This window comes from Schistocerca gregaria, chromosome 9, assembly GCF_023897955.1.
Source record: "Schistocerca gregaria isolate iqSchGreg1 chromosome 9, iqSchGreg1.2, whole genome shotgun sequence".
NCBI classification, from domain to species: domain Eukaryota; kingdom Metazoa; phylum Arthropoda; class Insecta; order Orthoptera; family Acrididae; genus Schistocerca; species Schistocerca gregaria.
In genome coordinates, this window is record NC_064928.1 from 250685355 (window position 1) to 250701729 (window position 16375).

Consider the following 16375-nt stretch of genomic DNA (forward strand, 5'->3'; position numbering starts at 1 on the left):
TGTGTAGTGGTGTGACCACTATCATTTTTAAACATGCTGTGAAACAACCACTAGTAAATATCCAATTTACAAGTAAACAGAGTGCGTATGCTATTATTCTCCTATTTTTTATTACAAAATTAGATAAACCACAAATGTCTTCTGTTTTTGAGCTACTTAATTTTGCAATTGATTTCATGGTATCACTTAACAGAACTTCTTTCATCCACATGTACAAGAAATGTGTCCAGAATGTAGTAGAAAAGTTATAGCATCTCTTAGGTCCTGTTCATATTCGTTATTTGATTCAGTTGCAATAGATGAACTTATGTTACAGGCATTAACAAAATATGCATTGAATTCATCTGGTGTGATATTAAAATTGGAGTTATCACTTCTCACCAGTTCAGTCTTTACAACATTCCAAGCAGCTTTATGCTTATTGTTGTAATTGTCATTTGCCTTACACTTTGCTAACCTGATTTCTGATGGTTGGTCGGTTCAGGGGAGTGGACCAAAGAGCGAGGACACTGGTCTGATTTCTGATCTGAATTACAATACGGGGCCTATAGTGTGTGTGTGTTGCACGTTAAATGAACTGTAGTGTGGAATGTGCAAGACCGCAACAGTTGTGGCACTGTTAATAAGCTAAGCCCAACCACCACCGTTTTTTGTCACAAGCTGAAATCGAGGAATAGCATGTTCCACAACAGATTTGAGTGTCTTATGAGTCAAGTTCTGAATGCACTGCAGAACGCATGCCTTCAGTTCGGCTTACATTTGTAATCGGAGCATCTTTCAGATAATCCCTCTGGCAGAAGTCATTTCTTCCGGGAGTGCTAGGTTCTGCAAGGTATGCAGGAGAGCTTTTGCGAAGTTTGGGTGGTAGGAGACGAGGTACCGGCGGAATTAAAGCTGTGAGAATAGGACATGAGTTGTGTTTAGGTAGCTCAGTTGGTAGAGCACTTGCCCACGAAAGGCAAAGGTCTGGAGTTCAAGCCTCGGTCCGGCACACAGTTTTAATCTGCCAGGAAGTTTCATATCAGCGCACACTCTGCTGCAAGGTGAAAATTTTATTCTGGACAACGAACTTCAGATAAACAAATCTCAACAGCAGGGCGGCGCTGAAATTGTAGAGTGCAGTCGGTCGGGAAGCGTCTAGTCTGACAAGTTGGTTGGATGGTTGGTTGGCTGGTTGGGCGGCCTGCCAGCCGACAGGCCGATAAATTGCTGCGTGTGTAGGGAGGGGATGCAACCGTTTTGTCGACGGACGCTGTAGAAAGGGGCGCAGGTTTGGAGCGACTTTGATTACGGAAGGCGAAGCTGGACAACGCCCTTAGCGGCTCGCACGGTGTGTATGGGAAACGCAGTGTCTTGCACGTAATGTTTATGTGGAAGGCAGACGCATGAAGTGATGGAACATTTGCTACAGGTATTGTCGTTCGGCAATATTATTATCATTTTTTAGCGCTAAAATGTTAGATGCTGCATACATTTCTTGTTACTGTCATAGTGTAGCTTTATTTTAGACTAGCCATAACATATATGCTAAATGCTATTTTATAATGAAAATGGCACTATGTAAACAACTACTTCAGGTCCACTTGTTGAAGCAGTTATTAATACGCTGTTATTAGGCAAAGGCAGTGGCTACAAGGATTAATAGGAAACGATAACTGTGTTAGTCGGTTCATGGAGATGGTTTATGCAGTTGTCTAATACTGAACTGTTCAATGCGTAAGAGCCTGTATTGGATTTTATTTTCGTGGGATTGACATAAACTGACGCTGGTTTCTAATGGACCTGTGACGGTGCACTGACTGGAGCGCGACCAGCTGTCCAGCTTTTTATAAATAAAACGCATTAAAAGCTTAAAAAGACCTGACACCAGTGTCTCAGAAGTAAAACAAAATATGCATTGCCGCTGTAATATAAGTAGCAATATTTTCATTCAAGCGTCGTCACATCGGGGAGACCTCCAAGTAAATAAATATATACAAACACAAGAAAGTAACAATAGCTATCCTTTCTAAGACAGCATACTTTCGTTATTGCTGCGAATGAGCCACTTCTGTTTGGCGTTCTCTCTTGCAGGCCTGCGTGTCCCGCATTCACACCTCAAAATAGCTAGTGAAGTTATAATTAGGTAATTATTGTATAAAATATGAAAACCAGTCTGCCTTAAACTATCCAAACATTGTTAAAAATAGTGTTACCTATTTATTTTGTCACATTTTTACACAATTATGTACGAACTTTGTTTCAGGCATTAATCTGTCTTAAGAGGACGACTGTCCTGCAGTGGTTTGATGATAGTGTACAACTCACGCTTTTCAAACCGCGAACGGGCAGACATTGTCTATATTGCGAATTCTTCGAAGTAAATTAAGACTTAGGCCCAACGGTTATATGTTCTTTTCATATTTACCTACGTTGCCTAGGTAGCTGACTTGTACTTAAATTTCAAATTTTATCAATCTTAGATGTAGCTTATTCTATTTTTCTTAGCGCCCTCGACGGGACGAAGCTTGGATCAAAATATTAACTTACATTGTACTTAGAGGGGCAATACATGTTACTTTGTCTTTTTTAAATTTACTTTTATTTCATGCTTTTCAAACATTGTACTTTTCTAGTAGACATTCACACAAATACTTTCTGGGAAGAATCAAGAAATAGCAACGCGAGATCTTGCCTCGCCGAAATCTGCGCATTCGGACAAGACTTATTTTCATAAACGTTCCTGCAGTTGCAAGAGTTTAGCAATGCAGTATCTATCGCACGTGTGCTTGGGAGTTTGTCTGAAATTACTCCGACATTTTTCTTTTCTGTGGTATTTTGTTCATTTATGCGATTTACGAGTTTCTCTTAATTCACATATATATATTAACTATGTTACAGTATATATTCAGCTAATTTAGGTAATATAAGTAATAAGCAGCGATGATAACTTTAAGTCGAAAGAAAGTGGGCTGCCATTACGTTCTCTTGGAACAGGCAGCCTAAACTATTGGGGCAAAATCTTTTGATTTAGCACTGACTTGTAGACCTCAAAAAGAACAATAGTCCGATAGAGCGTACGTTTATCGTTTATAGTTGAGCCGCAATCACCCTTTTCCCGCTTTTTAGGTGCTGAAATGGGCGACTACAAGACGCTAAAATCATCGTTGTTGGTCAACAGTAGAAGTTAAGCATATGTTCTCGAGGACTTTTACTAAGATATTTTTGAGCTTTACTATCTGGTACTACATAAGTTGTTGTAGCTATTATGTATTACGTAGCATGGCGGAAAACATTTTTCCTTAATTTAGCTGATAAAATTTAAATGGCTGAACAGACATTCACGGAACACAGCTAAGAACCATCCTGATTAAACCAGCTTTCAAATTTAAAAAAAAAAAAACTACTTAAAATCGGACTTTTCGTGTGGGCGTTACGATGCCACAGCAGATACACAGGTTAAACGTATAGTTACGAATTAATACTGTTATACAGATTAATATTCGTGCGTGTTAAAATCAAACACGTTTATAATCATGTTAGTCCATAATCGTAACAGTTCGGAGCAGCGCGACTGCTACGGTCGCAGGTTCGAATCCTGCCTCGGGCATGGATGTGTGTGATGTCCTCAGGTTAGTTAGGTTTAAGTAGTTCTACGTTCTAGGCGACTGATCACCTCAGAAGTTAAGTCCCATAGTGCTCAGAGCCATTGAAACCATTTTGAACCATAATCGTAAAAGTTTATAAATAAATGAATATTTATAACCTTTTGTAAGGGTCTACAGGTTGCACGCAACTGTACGGTACGTAACACGCGCTCGCCAGCCGACCTATCTGGAATGCTACCAATTTGCCACCATCCATGGGTAGCCAATAGCCGAAATATGCTCCCCAAGTCACGTAGTTCACATGCCGGTTCATTATTAATCGCAGCACACACGGATGGCAACTATCATCCCACTAGCCTTAATCGCACAGATTAATTTATCGTCTCCTTGTAATAATTGTCATAACTCTTGCACCTGACCTTTCTTTATGCAGTCCTAACTTTTAGGACCGTGCCTACCACACTTCCTATCCGCCATCTTTGATGTCATTCCATTTCGTTTTAGTAAGTATGGTCTGCTTTGCTGCAGTCTACTGCAATCTAGTTCCCCTTGCCATTTCCCTCCTATATGTCTACTATCCACTGCAACTGCTTTTATGTTATGTTCCCCATATTGATCCTATATTTGCCTCATTACCTTGTTCAGCTGAGCAAACGTCCCCGTACTATAATAAAATGTCGCCTTTTGTCTAATTTCTGTGATCTGCCCACCTACAATACGCCTCACGATTTGCTCACCAATGTGTGCCATCTCAGATACTACCATACTTTGCTTAATTCACTCTACATATTCTCTCTCTCTCTCTCTCTCTCTCTCTCTCTCTCTCTCTCTCTCTCTCTCTCTCTCTCTCTCTCTCGTACACAGTTGTCGGCAATATTAATGATGATGGTTTGTGGTGTCATCAGCACCTGTCCAAGTTCCAATCTTTCCATTTTCACTCTCGCCACTACCCAAATGATGATAAGATGATGATGATGACACAAACACCCACTCCCCAGGCGGAGAAAATTCCTGACCTGGCCGGAATCGAACCAGGGACCTCATGATCCAGAGGCAGCAACGCTAGCCAGTAGACCACGACGTGCAGACAGCAATATTGATTGTACATCACTTCTTGCGTGGCCCTTGGTGGGACTAATTCACAAATTCTACACTGAAATTGCTGCCATGTAGAATTCTTTCATAATAATTAGATGTACTTTTCATTCTGCACACACACACACACACACACACACACACACACACACACACACAATTGTTTCTATTAAAGTCATCAATGGAATAGGAGGAGTTGGCCATCAATAAATGATTTAGACCCCTCTTCAGCTGACTTTAGTGGTAGTTAAACTTTTTATGGCTGCTTGCAAGTTATTCAAAATATGTGTTTCTGAATAGAGGACACGTTTTTGGACCAAAGTACATAATTTTAAATCTTTGTGAAGATTATTCTCATTTCTAGGTCAGATTCAATCAACAGAGCTGTTGGTTTGAAAAGGAGATATTTTAACGACAAATTACATTCACATTGCAAACAGAGTTTTGTTGAGAACTGTGGTGTGCTCCTCCCACTTGAATTTACTATCGAGCTGTGATCGAAAGAATTTAACACTGGCGACTTGTTGTATCTGTTTGTTTTAGGCTTGTACTGGTGGGACACCTCTTGGACGTTCTGAACTACATGTAGCGTGTTTTTTCAAAGTTTAATGAGAAACAATTGCCTAGGAACCATTTATTAATGTCCATGAAGATATTATTAACCAATCTTTTTAAGACTACGCTTGATTTCCTGTTTATTGTAATGTTTGTATCCTCTACAAACGAAACAAACTTGGCATTTGGTTACTGATTAAACGTCATTAATGTAAACAAGAAAAAGCAAGAGCCCAGAGATGCAACCTTGTGGGACGCAACATGCAATTAGTTCCCAATTGGATGATGCCTAAAAAACTTAATTTATGCCCCTTTACTAATGACACCCATTAATTTCTGTCAAAGATACATAAATTGAAACATTTTGCAGCATTTCCTGTTACACCGCAATGCACATAATACTTCCTCCCGTAAGCTGCCTTTCAAAAACACCGCAATTAATCTAAGTAGCCTACTTCTAGAGCACTCGTTTTCCAATGCTTGTTTTATTCTGAAATTCCATCGTAATGGTCAGACATTCAACTATACGGATGACTGAGTATAGACAACTTAGAACAACCTTTAAACATCGTACAATGGATTTGGCAACTTGGAGAAAAAACTATCCCCTTCGTGTTGTTAGCACAATCTAATTGGTTTCCTCAACGATTTCACTTGCACTACCACCTCGAATAATACTATTGGAAATCAACTGCTTCATCTGCTCCTGTCCACAACTGCCAGTTCATTCAGCCTACCCAGGTACTGACTGAAGCACCTGAATCTACACAGCTGGATAGGAGTACCAGTCCGGTTCCGCACCATTTCTACTACCACCTCAACTGTCGTAGTGGTGATGGCGGCAACCAAACCCACCTCATTGGAGTCCATTGCCTTTCACACGGACATATGACTTTTGACGCTTTTGTTCGACCAACTCGCGAACAGTTCCCTTTGGCTCTATCTCCAGTTCCCTTAATCCATACTCCGACACACTTCTCAAGTAAGCCAGATCCTTTACATCAATCATTCTGAAAGAAGTGAAGAGTAAGTCCAACAGCTACAAAGGACACATTATATGTATTTTTAATCAATCAATCGAGATTGGTCTACTACCACAAATGTTACAGGTGATTGGGCAACAGTGGTAAAGGGCGCAGCAATTGTCTGAGTCTGGAATACTTTTGCAATTTTTTAAAAGTTGTTAAAGACCAAATTTGCTTAAATCTTCAGTGGCTGATGACCGCACTAACATTGCGCCTTAGATTTGACCGCAATTATTGTAGCAGTATGAAACACTGAAACTACTTTTAGAAGCAAATATTTAAAAACAATGCTTAAGTTCTGAAACGAACTTTGGAAAGGAACCGACAACCTTTCAAATAAATCAATATACTTTACAGTTTAATAAAGCAACCAAATTTCAATGTGGGGGAAGTCCACTGATGTTGATCATGTCGTGTGTTCGTGTTGCAATAAAACGTCGGGACCTATGTACACTACTGTTCTAAAGTATTACATGTCCCTGTAGAATTTTGAGAATTTCGGTACAGAATTTAAGAACAAGATTGTTTCTAATATTTTAATTCAAGGATACCTCTCAACAGTAAGTACATATCTGTATGTAACTGATGAAATCAAAATTAAATATTTTGATCAGATTTTCATTTTATGTGATCATAGTTTAAAATAATGTTCATCATAAGAGCATTACTCCTTAGTCATACTTTGAATGATCTTAGTATTTTGTTGAACCCATTGGCCCTCACAGGAGCCTTGATCAATTAACTAATGGTACTGATGTCAATTTCCCTGTGTCATACTTTGTCACCTCCAACATCTCCCGTTTTGTCGCAGACTTCTTGCTCTGAACCCTTTTGCCAACCAGATGCCACAACTTCTCAGTTGGATTAAGGTCTGGTGAATTTCCTGGCCACGAAAGTTCTCTGACGCCCTATTCAGTAATGACAGAATAAATGTGATATGGTAGATTTGAACTGTATGTAATAGCAGTAACCTTGGAAATTGTATCACAAATATAAAAGAGCCAAACCCTGTTGGAAAATCAGCTATAAATCAGGGAAAGCATCACATAGAGTGAATGTCAGAGGATGCCAAATCACAACCCGACTGATCACCATTCGTTGTTCCCTGAACAAAGTACAGTCTTCCAGCACCCTGGTATGTCATTCCGCACACCATTGCTGATGGATCATGCTTCATGTTTTGCACAAGGGAGTCAGTATCCACCCCTTCACTGGGTTCACGCCTGATCAGCTGTGGTCTGTCACTCATCATGGTAAATCGGCTTTCCTCTGAAAATAGCACAATTCTCCACCGTTCCTTTGTGCAGCTTACGTTCAGTCTGGCCTATGTCGGCCTATTTTGCAACACTGCAGCAATCAGTAATGGCTTCTTCTTGGCAACTCTGGCCTTCACTCCGATTGAATAGACTCCTTTCCTGACAACTGATGAGCTGGAATCAACTCCCATTGCCTCTTGCCTCGTTTTTGCCAGTTCAACAGAATTAGCATTCCTGTTTCTCTGGCTTACTCGACCAACTAATCTGTCCTCCCGGGGCGAAGAAATGTGTGGGTGCCCATTTCGTGGCATATTTTCCACATTTCCTTTGACCATCAGCAGACTTCCACTTACAGCGACCATTGAAACTTTAATTTTTTTTTTGCAATATCAGTGTTGTTCAGACCTTCGTTGTGTTAAACGTCGATACACTTTCTCTTTTTAGGGGTTTCATATATGAATTTTCACCATGATGTACATGCACACATGACAGTGGGAAGAAAATTTAAAAATAAAGACAACATTTTCAGACTAGAGCTAACGAACATGTGGTGTCTGGTGTTTGAAAATTGTTTTTTTGTAATTAAAAGCTTTTATGGTATCTTGAATAAATAGAAGTGTTGTTTGGAAATTAGCTAGTAAAATATTGTATGGGTTCTGAGCCTAAATTACAGGACAGTTCTTAGCCACATTTACTTTAATAATCATGACTTGAGCCTTGCATTTAATTATTGTGACTGCGTAGGTGTAAATGCTGTTTTAACAGATGACCAAGAAAAAACAATCTCGTGGAAAATGTCAAGGACATTCCAAGACAAGGCATCTTGGTAAGATGCAGTTGGGCTCCCTGTTGATGAAAGCTGCTTCTGCCACCCAGTCCGCAGCTCTTCGTGCCTGTGATTGTCTTGGCGATGTCCCAGTGTCTATTACTCCTCACCAATCTCTGAATATGGTCCAGGGAGTGATTTTTCATAGGGACCTCGTCCTGCAAACTGATGAGAAAATCTGGGATAATCTGGAGAAGCATGGCATTCATTTTGTTCGATGTGTGCAGAAGCGTCGCCAAGGCAACCGGACCAATACTGGCACCTTCATTCTGGCTTTCGATGGGAATACCCTCCCAGAGGTGGTCAAGGTTATGTACTACAGATGTGACGTGAAGCCGTACGTCCCTCCACCTACTCGGTGCTTCCAGTGCTTGCATTCTGGACACGTCTTCCCGCTGTACGGCGGACCGTCTGTGTGGTGACTGTAGACACCAACTCCGTGAGGAAAGCCTCTGTGTTCCGCCACCTGTGTGTGTCCGTTGTGCTGACCACCACCCACCTCGCTTACCGGCTTGCTCGGTCTTACAAGAGAGAAAAGAAGATTCAAGTCCCTTGATCACCTGTCTTATGCTGGGGCTCGCCAGAAGTATGATAGACTCCATCCAGTGTCACAATCTTCAACTTTTGCCTCTTTTACATAATTTTCCCCACACATGTCCCATTCTCCTACCCCCCTCCCCCTCCCCTGCAGTTCCCATGACTCCTGTCTGAGAGACACTCTCCAGCCCCAGCCGAAGTAGTTCCCCCCCTTCTTCAGCACCTGACAGTGATCGGGCCCCCTCCTTGGACCCCTCTCCCTGGCGTCTCTCAGGCTGGAAGACTCCTGCCACCACTCGACCATGAGACTCACCATCTGTGTGCTACAAGGTCGCTCGCTTTCTTTCGGTTCCAGATCTTGCAGACACCTGTACTCTCTCTGTGTCCTGGCCATCTCCACCTCTGAAAGGGAAGAAGAAGAAGAAACGCAAACCCCAAGACAAGGCACCCCCAATGCCCCCAGATGTGCCATCTCCCCCCATTGCAACCTGAGTCTGACATTTTATTTATGGATGTCACCCCATCCTTGTCAGTGACGATTACTGACAGAGTGACGTAACCTTCTCTCGGCTTCTTTATGTGACTTGGACTCTTGCCACACGATCATCTAGTGGAACTGCAACAGATACTATCGCCACCCACCGTAAATCCACTGCCTTGTCTCCTATTCTGCATTCTGTCTTGTTCTTCAAGAAACGCATTTCCGTGGTGCCCACTCTCCAACATTCCATCGTTGTCGGGCGTTCTGTCGGAACTGTGCCAGCTGCGGGGTAGCATCTGGTGGGGTCTGCACTTTGGTCCGCACCGATGTCATTAGTGACTGGATCTCAGTATGTACCAACTTGTCATTAGCGACTGGATGTCAGTATGTACCAACTTGTCATTAGCGACTGGATCTCACTATGTACCAACTTGGCATTAGCGACTGGATCTCAGTATGTACCAACTTGTCATTAGCGACTGGATCTCAGTATGTACCAACTTGTCATTAGCGACTGGATCTCAGTATGTACCAACTTGTCATTAGCGACTGGATCTCAGTATGTACCAACTTGTCATTAGCGACTGGATCTCAGTATGTACCAACTTGTCATTAGCGACTGGATCTCAGTATGTACCAACTTGTCATTAGCGACTGGATCTCATTATGTACCAACTTGTCATTAGTGACTGGATCTCACTATGTACCAACTTGGAAGCGATAGTAGTTAGAGTGCACATGACTCTGGCAGTCACCATTTGCAATGTCTACCTCCCTCCAGATAGGCCACTTCCTTATTCTGCACTGTCTACCTTAATCCAACAACTCCGGCTCCCATTTCTCCTCCTTGGGGACTTCAATGCCCACCGTCCTCTGTGGAGAATGTCACTTCAATGGGCAGGGGTATTGACTAACTTATCACAGACCTAGATTTGTCTCTCCTCAGTGATGGTTCCCCTGCCGACTTCAGCGCTGCTCTGGCACCTTTCCTGCTATCGATCTTGCGATCTCTTCCCCTGCCCGTGTGGCTTCCTTACATGGGTCATCCCATGATGACGTTTATGACAGTGACCACTTCCCAGTAACACTATCGTTCCCCTGCTGCCACCAGGCAGACAGGCCCCCACGTTGCGCATTCTGCAGATTCAGTTGACCTTTGTATACGTCTGCTGTGAACTTTGACACCCCCTCTTGAATTCTACTGATGTAGAAGTGCAAGACGTCTCTGCTACTATTCTTCATGCTGCTGGCACTGCTGTCCCCCTATCCACAGGTCCTTCTCGTCATCGACTGTTACTGTGGTGGATGAAGGATGTCACTGTCGCTGCCCAGCGCTGCAGCGATTTAAGCAACACCCTTCACAGACCAACGTCACTCTTAAGCGTTACGACAAGAAAGGAAGACTGAATTGATTTTGGTGTCAATAACGATCATCGTCGGTTACCACCTCTGCGTTACTGCAGATGACGTGTCGCTGAGCACATGCGTTCTGCGCATGCAGTACACGTGAGGCACCTGGTTGTTTCCACTGCACTGTGTGGAGTACGAAGGTTCTGTTATAGTTCACTAACCTGCTGTCTTCAAGCTGATGTCCCCAGCGCAGAAAACAGCACGCAGGTCGTAGGTTCTGTACCTTGAGGCTGAAACTGACTTTTAGCGAGGTTCTGTTCTGAAATAATGTATCACTTCTTTGGGATGCCACTCGCGTGTTTTAATATTGCCACACGAGAAGACTACATGATCTTCATACAACACCTTCTGATACAGCAAAGTACATGATCAAACACAATGATTACGAAAATGTATCTGTACACTATTTGTGGCACGTGTCTGTGCCTCATGACTATTGGAGTGAATCTTTTAATACTGAATACTGGCAAACGCATCCTGCCACCGACAACAGGACTGTCCTTCTCGATTGCCTAATCTAGGGTGACGAACAGCCCGAAACACTTCGCACGCCATACCAGAAAAGGCGTGACCCGAACACTTCCGAAGTGCTTCGTCTGCAATTTTGTCAGTCTTTTGCTTTTAATTTAAATAGTTTTCAATAATTCTAAAATGACTGACTGATAGTCAGCTGTTGAGAGATATTTCTATTTCAATATTCCAGTGAGTAGTTAGTAATAATAATAATAATATCTAACACGCGAGAAGTTCACCTCAACACATTCACATCTAACTAAATTATTTAACAGTTACATTGCAAACCCATACACATTCCCTGATACACTTACACATGGAATAACGTATATGAAACCTAAAGATCAAGCAGACATAGCAAACCCAGCTAAATACCGCCCCATAACATGCCTACCAACAATATACAAAATATTAACTTCAGTCATTACACAGAAATTAATGACACATACAACACAGAACAAAATTATAAATGAAGAACGAAAAAACTGTTGCAAAGGAGCACGAGGATATAAAGAGCAATTGATAATAGATGCAGAGGTGACATATCAAGCTAAAACTAAACAAAGGTCACTACACTACGCATACGTTGATTACCAAAAAGCTTTTGATAGTGTACCCCACTCATGGTTACTACAAACATTGGAAATATACAAAGTAGATCCTAAACAGTTCCTAAACATATTAATGAAAAATTGGAAAACCACACTTAATATCCAAACAAATTCAAATAATATCACATCACAGCCAATACAGATTAAGCGTGGAATATACCAAGGAGACTCATTAAGTCCTTTCTGGTTCTGCCTTGCTCTGAACCCACTATCCAGCATGCTAAATAATACAAATTATGGATACAATATTACTGGAACATACTCACACAATATCACAGATTTGCTATACATGGATGATCTAACACTACTGGCAGAAACAAATCAACAACTCAACCAATTACTAAAGATAACAGAAGTATTCAGCAATGATATAAATATGGCTTTTGGAACAGACAAACGTAAGAAAAATAGCATAGTCAAGGGAAACCACACTAAACAAGATTACATATTGGATAACCACAGCAACTGCATAGAAGCGATGGAAAAAACAGATGCCTATAAATATGTAGGATACAGACAAAAAATTAGGAATAGATAATACAAATATTAAAGAAGAACTAAAAGAAAAATATAGACAAAGACTAACAAAAATACTGAAAACAGAATTGACAGCAAGAAACAAAACAAAAGCTATAAATACTTATGCTATACCAATGTTGACCTACTCATTTGGGGTAGTGAAATGGAGTAACACAGTCCTACAAGCACTCAATACACTTACACGATCACAATGCCACAAATATAGAATAAATCACATACATTCAGCAACAGAAAGATTCACATTAAGCAGAAAGGAAGGAGGAAGGGGATTTATCGACATAAAAAACCTGCATCATGGACAGGTAGACAATTTAAGAAAATTCTTTATAGAACGAGCAGAAACTAGCAAAATACACAAAGCAATCACTCATATAAATACATCGGCTACACCACTGCAATTTCATATCCACTTCTACAACCCTTTAGATCACATAACATCAACAGATACGAAGAAAGTAAATTGGAAAAAGAAAACACTACATGGCAAGCACCCGTATCATCTAACACAGCCACACATCGATCAAGACGCATCCAACACATGGCTAAGAAAAGGCAATATATACAGTGAGACGGAAGGATTCATGATTGCAATTCAGGATCATGCAAGAAACACCAGATATTACAGCAAGCGTGTTATTAAAGATCTTGATACCACAACAGATAAACGCAGACTTTGCAAACAACAAATGGAAACAGTAGATCACATCACAAGCAGGTGTACAATAGTAGCAAATACAGAATACCCCAGAAGACATGACAATGTAGCAAAAATAATACATCAACAACTTGCCATACAACATAAACTAATAAAACAACACGTTCCCACATACAAGTATGCACCACAAAATGTACTGGAGAATGATGAATGCAAATTATACTGGAACAGAACCATTATAACAGATAAAACACCACCACATAACAAACCTGACATCACACTCACCAATAAAAAGAAAAAATTAACACAACTAATCGAAACATCCATACCCAATACAATAAATATACAGAAGAACACAAGAGAAAAAATTGAAAAATACATCCAACTGGCTGAGGAAGTCAAGGACATGTGGCATCAGGATAAAGTTGACATTATATCAATTATACTATCAACTACAGGAGTCATACCACACAATATTCACCAGTACATCAACGCAATACAGCTGCACCCAAACTTATATGAACAACTGCAGAAATCTGTAATTATTGATACATGTTCAATTACCCGAAAGTTCCTAAATGCAATGTAACATATACCGTACAGTTAAGAGGAAGTCACGCTTGATCAAGGTCTGCGTCACTTCCCATTTTTGACCATACATAACGTCTGAGAAAAGACAGAATAATAATAATAATAATAATAATAATAATAATAATAATAATAACTACTATAACGTTTTGGCGCCCTTCCTCCGAACACAGCAGCCAATCACAGAGCAGTAGCATTATGCAGGCGGTCTTTCTCACGGGAATGGTACCGAATCTAACATCTGTCGTAGGTACCTCATACCACATTTAGTCATCTATATACTTCTTACATCTCCACTGCTCTGGGAACAGCTTCTTGGAGCCTAATATGATGGCTGACTAAGCCAGAAACATTACAGCGTCTCCATGTTAAGGCTCATTACCTTATTAAGCGGAGTAAAAAAGGGATGCTGGGAGCGCTATGTTTCCTCTGTGGTGACGTATGCCTCTTCATCACAGGTTTGGTCCACCCTCCTTCCCCCCCAGGGGGTCCACAACTCTTTTGTGGATACGTGTGAGGCGAGCACGGGGCCCCGAACTATTGCAGCCTTCCCTCTTTCCAGGGCTGCATTTCCTTCCCCTCCTTTCCCCTCATTGCTCCTCCCCCCTCGCCCTCTCCTCTCCCTCTCTTGGTGTCCTTGCTTCTGTTGGCCCCCGCTATCCTCAGCACGATAGCCAGCCCATGTGGTGGGGTCGCTATGTATCCTTTTGGCTGAGCCCCCTGAACACGCAGGGATCACACTTCTGATACCTGAGCTGTGACCTCCTCATGCAAGCCTCGGAGTTGTTGCTCGTCATCCTGGAGCACCGGACCTCCCAGCAATGGCCGCCGTGCCAGGTGGCCCTCACTGTGGCTGGGTGGCGCCCATGAGGAGAGCCCCTGATCGGAGTGGGTGGTATCGGGGCAGACGCTATGCAAATGAAACGCATATGGGTCCAGAACTCTGGCCGTTCTTCTGCGGCCGTCTCTCTGCGTGGAACTGATTCCTGAAGTGCTGCTTCTCTTGCCCCTTCGGCCTTCCATTCCATGGCTACCCCCTGGGGAGAGGGTCAGGCCCGTCGGCTAGGGGCAAAGCCTTTCCCCCGCTATCTTGTTTGCACCAGGACTGATAGGGTTACTTTCACCAATACCAAACCTTTATTCTCTGGGGAACACTTGGAAGACAAGTTTGGCGAAGTGGACTTCCTGAGCAAGATGCATTTGGGTTCATCGCTGATCAAAACTGCTTCATCTGCCTGTGGCCCTTCGTGCCTGTACCCTGTCCATTACCCCCACCAGTCTCTCAGTATGGTTCAAGATGTGATTTTTTACAGGGACCTCATCCTTCAAATTGATGAGGAACTTTAGGACAATCTCGGACAGTGGGGTGTTCACTTTGCTCAGCGTGTTCAGAAAGGTCCTGAGGTCAATCGTATTGATACTGGTGCCTTTATCCTGACATTTGAAGGGGATACCCTCCCTGAGAAAGTAAAGATTATGGTTTATCAATGTGATGTGAAGCCGTACATCCCACCTCCTATGTGGTGTTTTAAGTGCTTGCGTTTTGGACACATGTCCTCCCACTGTTCGCAGGCCCCTCTCTGTGGTGACTGTGGACGTCCACTCCATGAGGGGAGTCCCTGTGTTCCCCCTCCTGTGTGTGTTAATTGTCATGGCAACCATTCTCCACATTCACCAGATTGCCCAGTATATGAGAAGGAAAAGAACCTACACAGAGGCTCGTAAGAAGTATACACGTCTTCACCCTGTGTCCATGACGTCTAGTTACGCTTTGGTTACATCTTCACCCCTTCCTCCCCCTTCCTTACCCCCATCCCGGAACCCTCTCCTCCCCCCTCCCCCTGCGGCTCCCACACCTTCTCTTCTGGGCGCTTCTCTCCCTTCCCAGCCAGAGAAGTGTCCCACTCCTTCGGCGTCTGCTGGTCAAGGGCGCCCCTCCAGAGATGCCCCTTCCTGGCACCTTCCAGGCCAAAGGTCTGCTGCCGCGCGACGACCGCGAGAACCGCGGTCTGTCGGCCCCAGGTCGCCCGATCTCTTTCTGTTCCCGATCTTGCTGCAGCTGTCTCCTTTATGCCACACAGCCCTCCTTGATCTCAACCAGAAAAGGAAAAGAAACATAAGTCCCGGGACAAAGAGCCTCTGGTGTCTCCAGAGGTCCCATCCCCGGCTTCACAACCAGATTCTGACCTGTCGGTCATGGATGTCGCCCCCTCCTTGTCGGTGACGGGTGGTGACCAGGTGGTATGACTGGCTTTAGCCTGTTCAACCCCCATTTAAATCATTTTGCAAAGACATCAGCATCAGCCTCCTATCCGGCTGCTTTCCTTCACCAAAAACAGTGGGCCAAAGCTTACACCTTATGTTTTACCCCTTGTCAGTCAGAATCTTACAATGAACCTTTTACTGAATGGGAATTTCTTTTGCACTTTCTTCTTATGATACGGCCCCTGGCACAGACTCCATTCACAACCAACTGCTTCAGCATGTCAGTGCTCCACAATGGCAACATCTTCTCCGGGTGTTTAACTGTATCTGGCTCCAGGGTCACTTCCCTTCTCAGTGGAGGGATAGCATCGTGGTTCCTGTCCTTAAGCCTGGTAAGGACCCCCTATTTGTTGACAGCTATCGGCCAATTAGTCTGACCAATATTGTTTGCAAGTTACTCGAACGGGTGGTAGCCCGTCGGCTCAATTGGG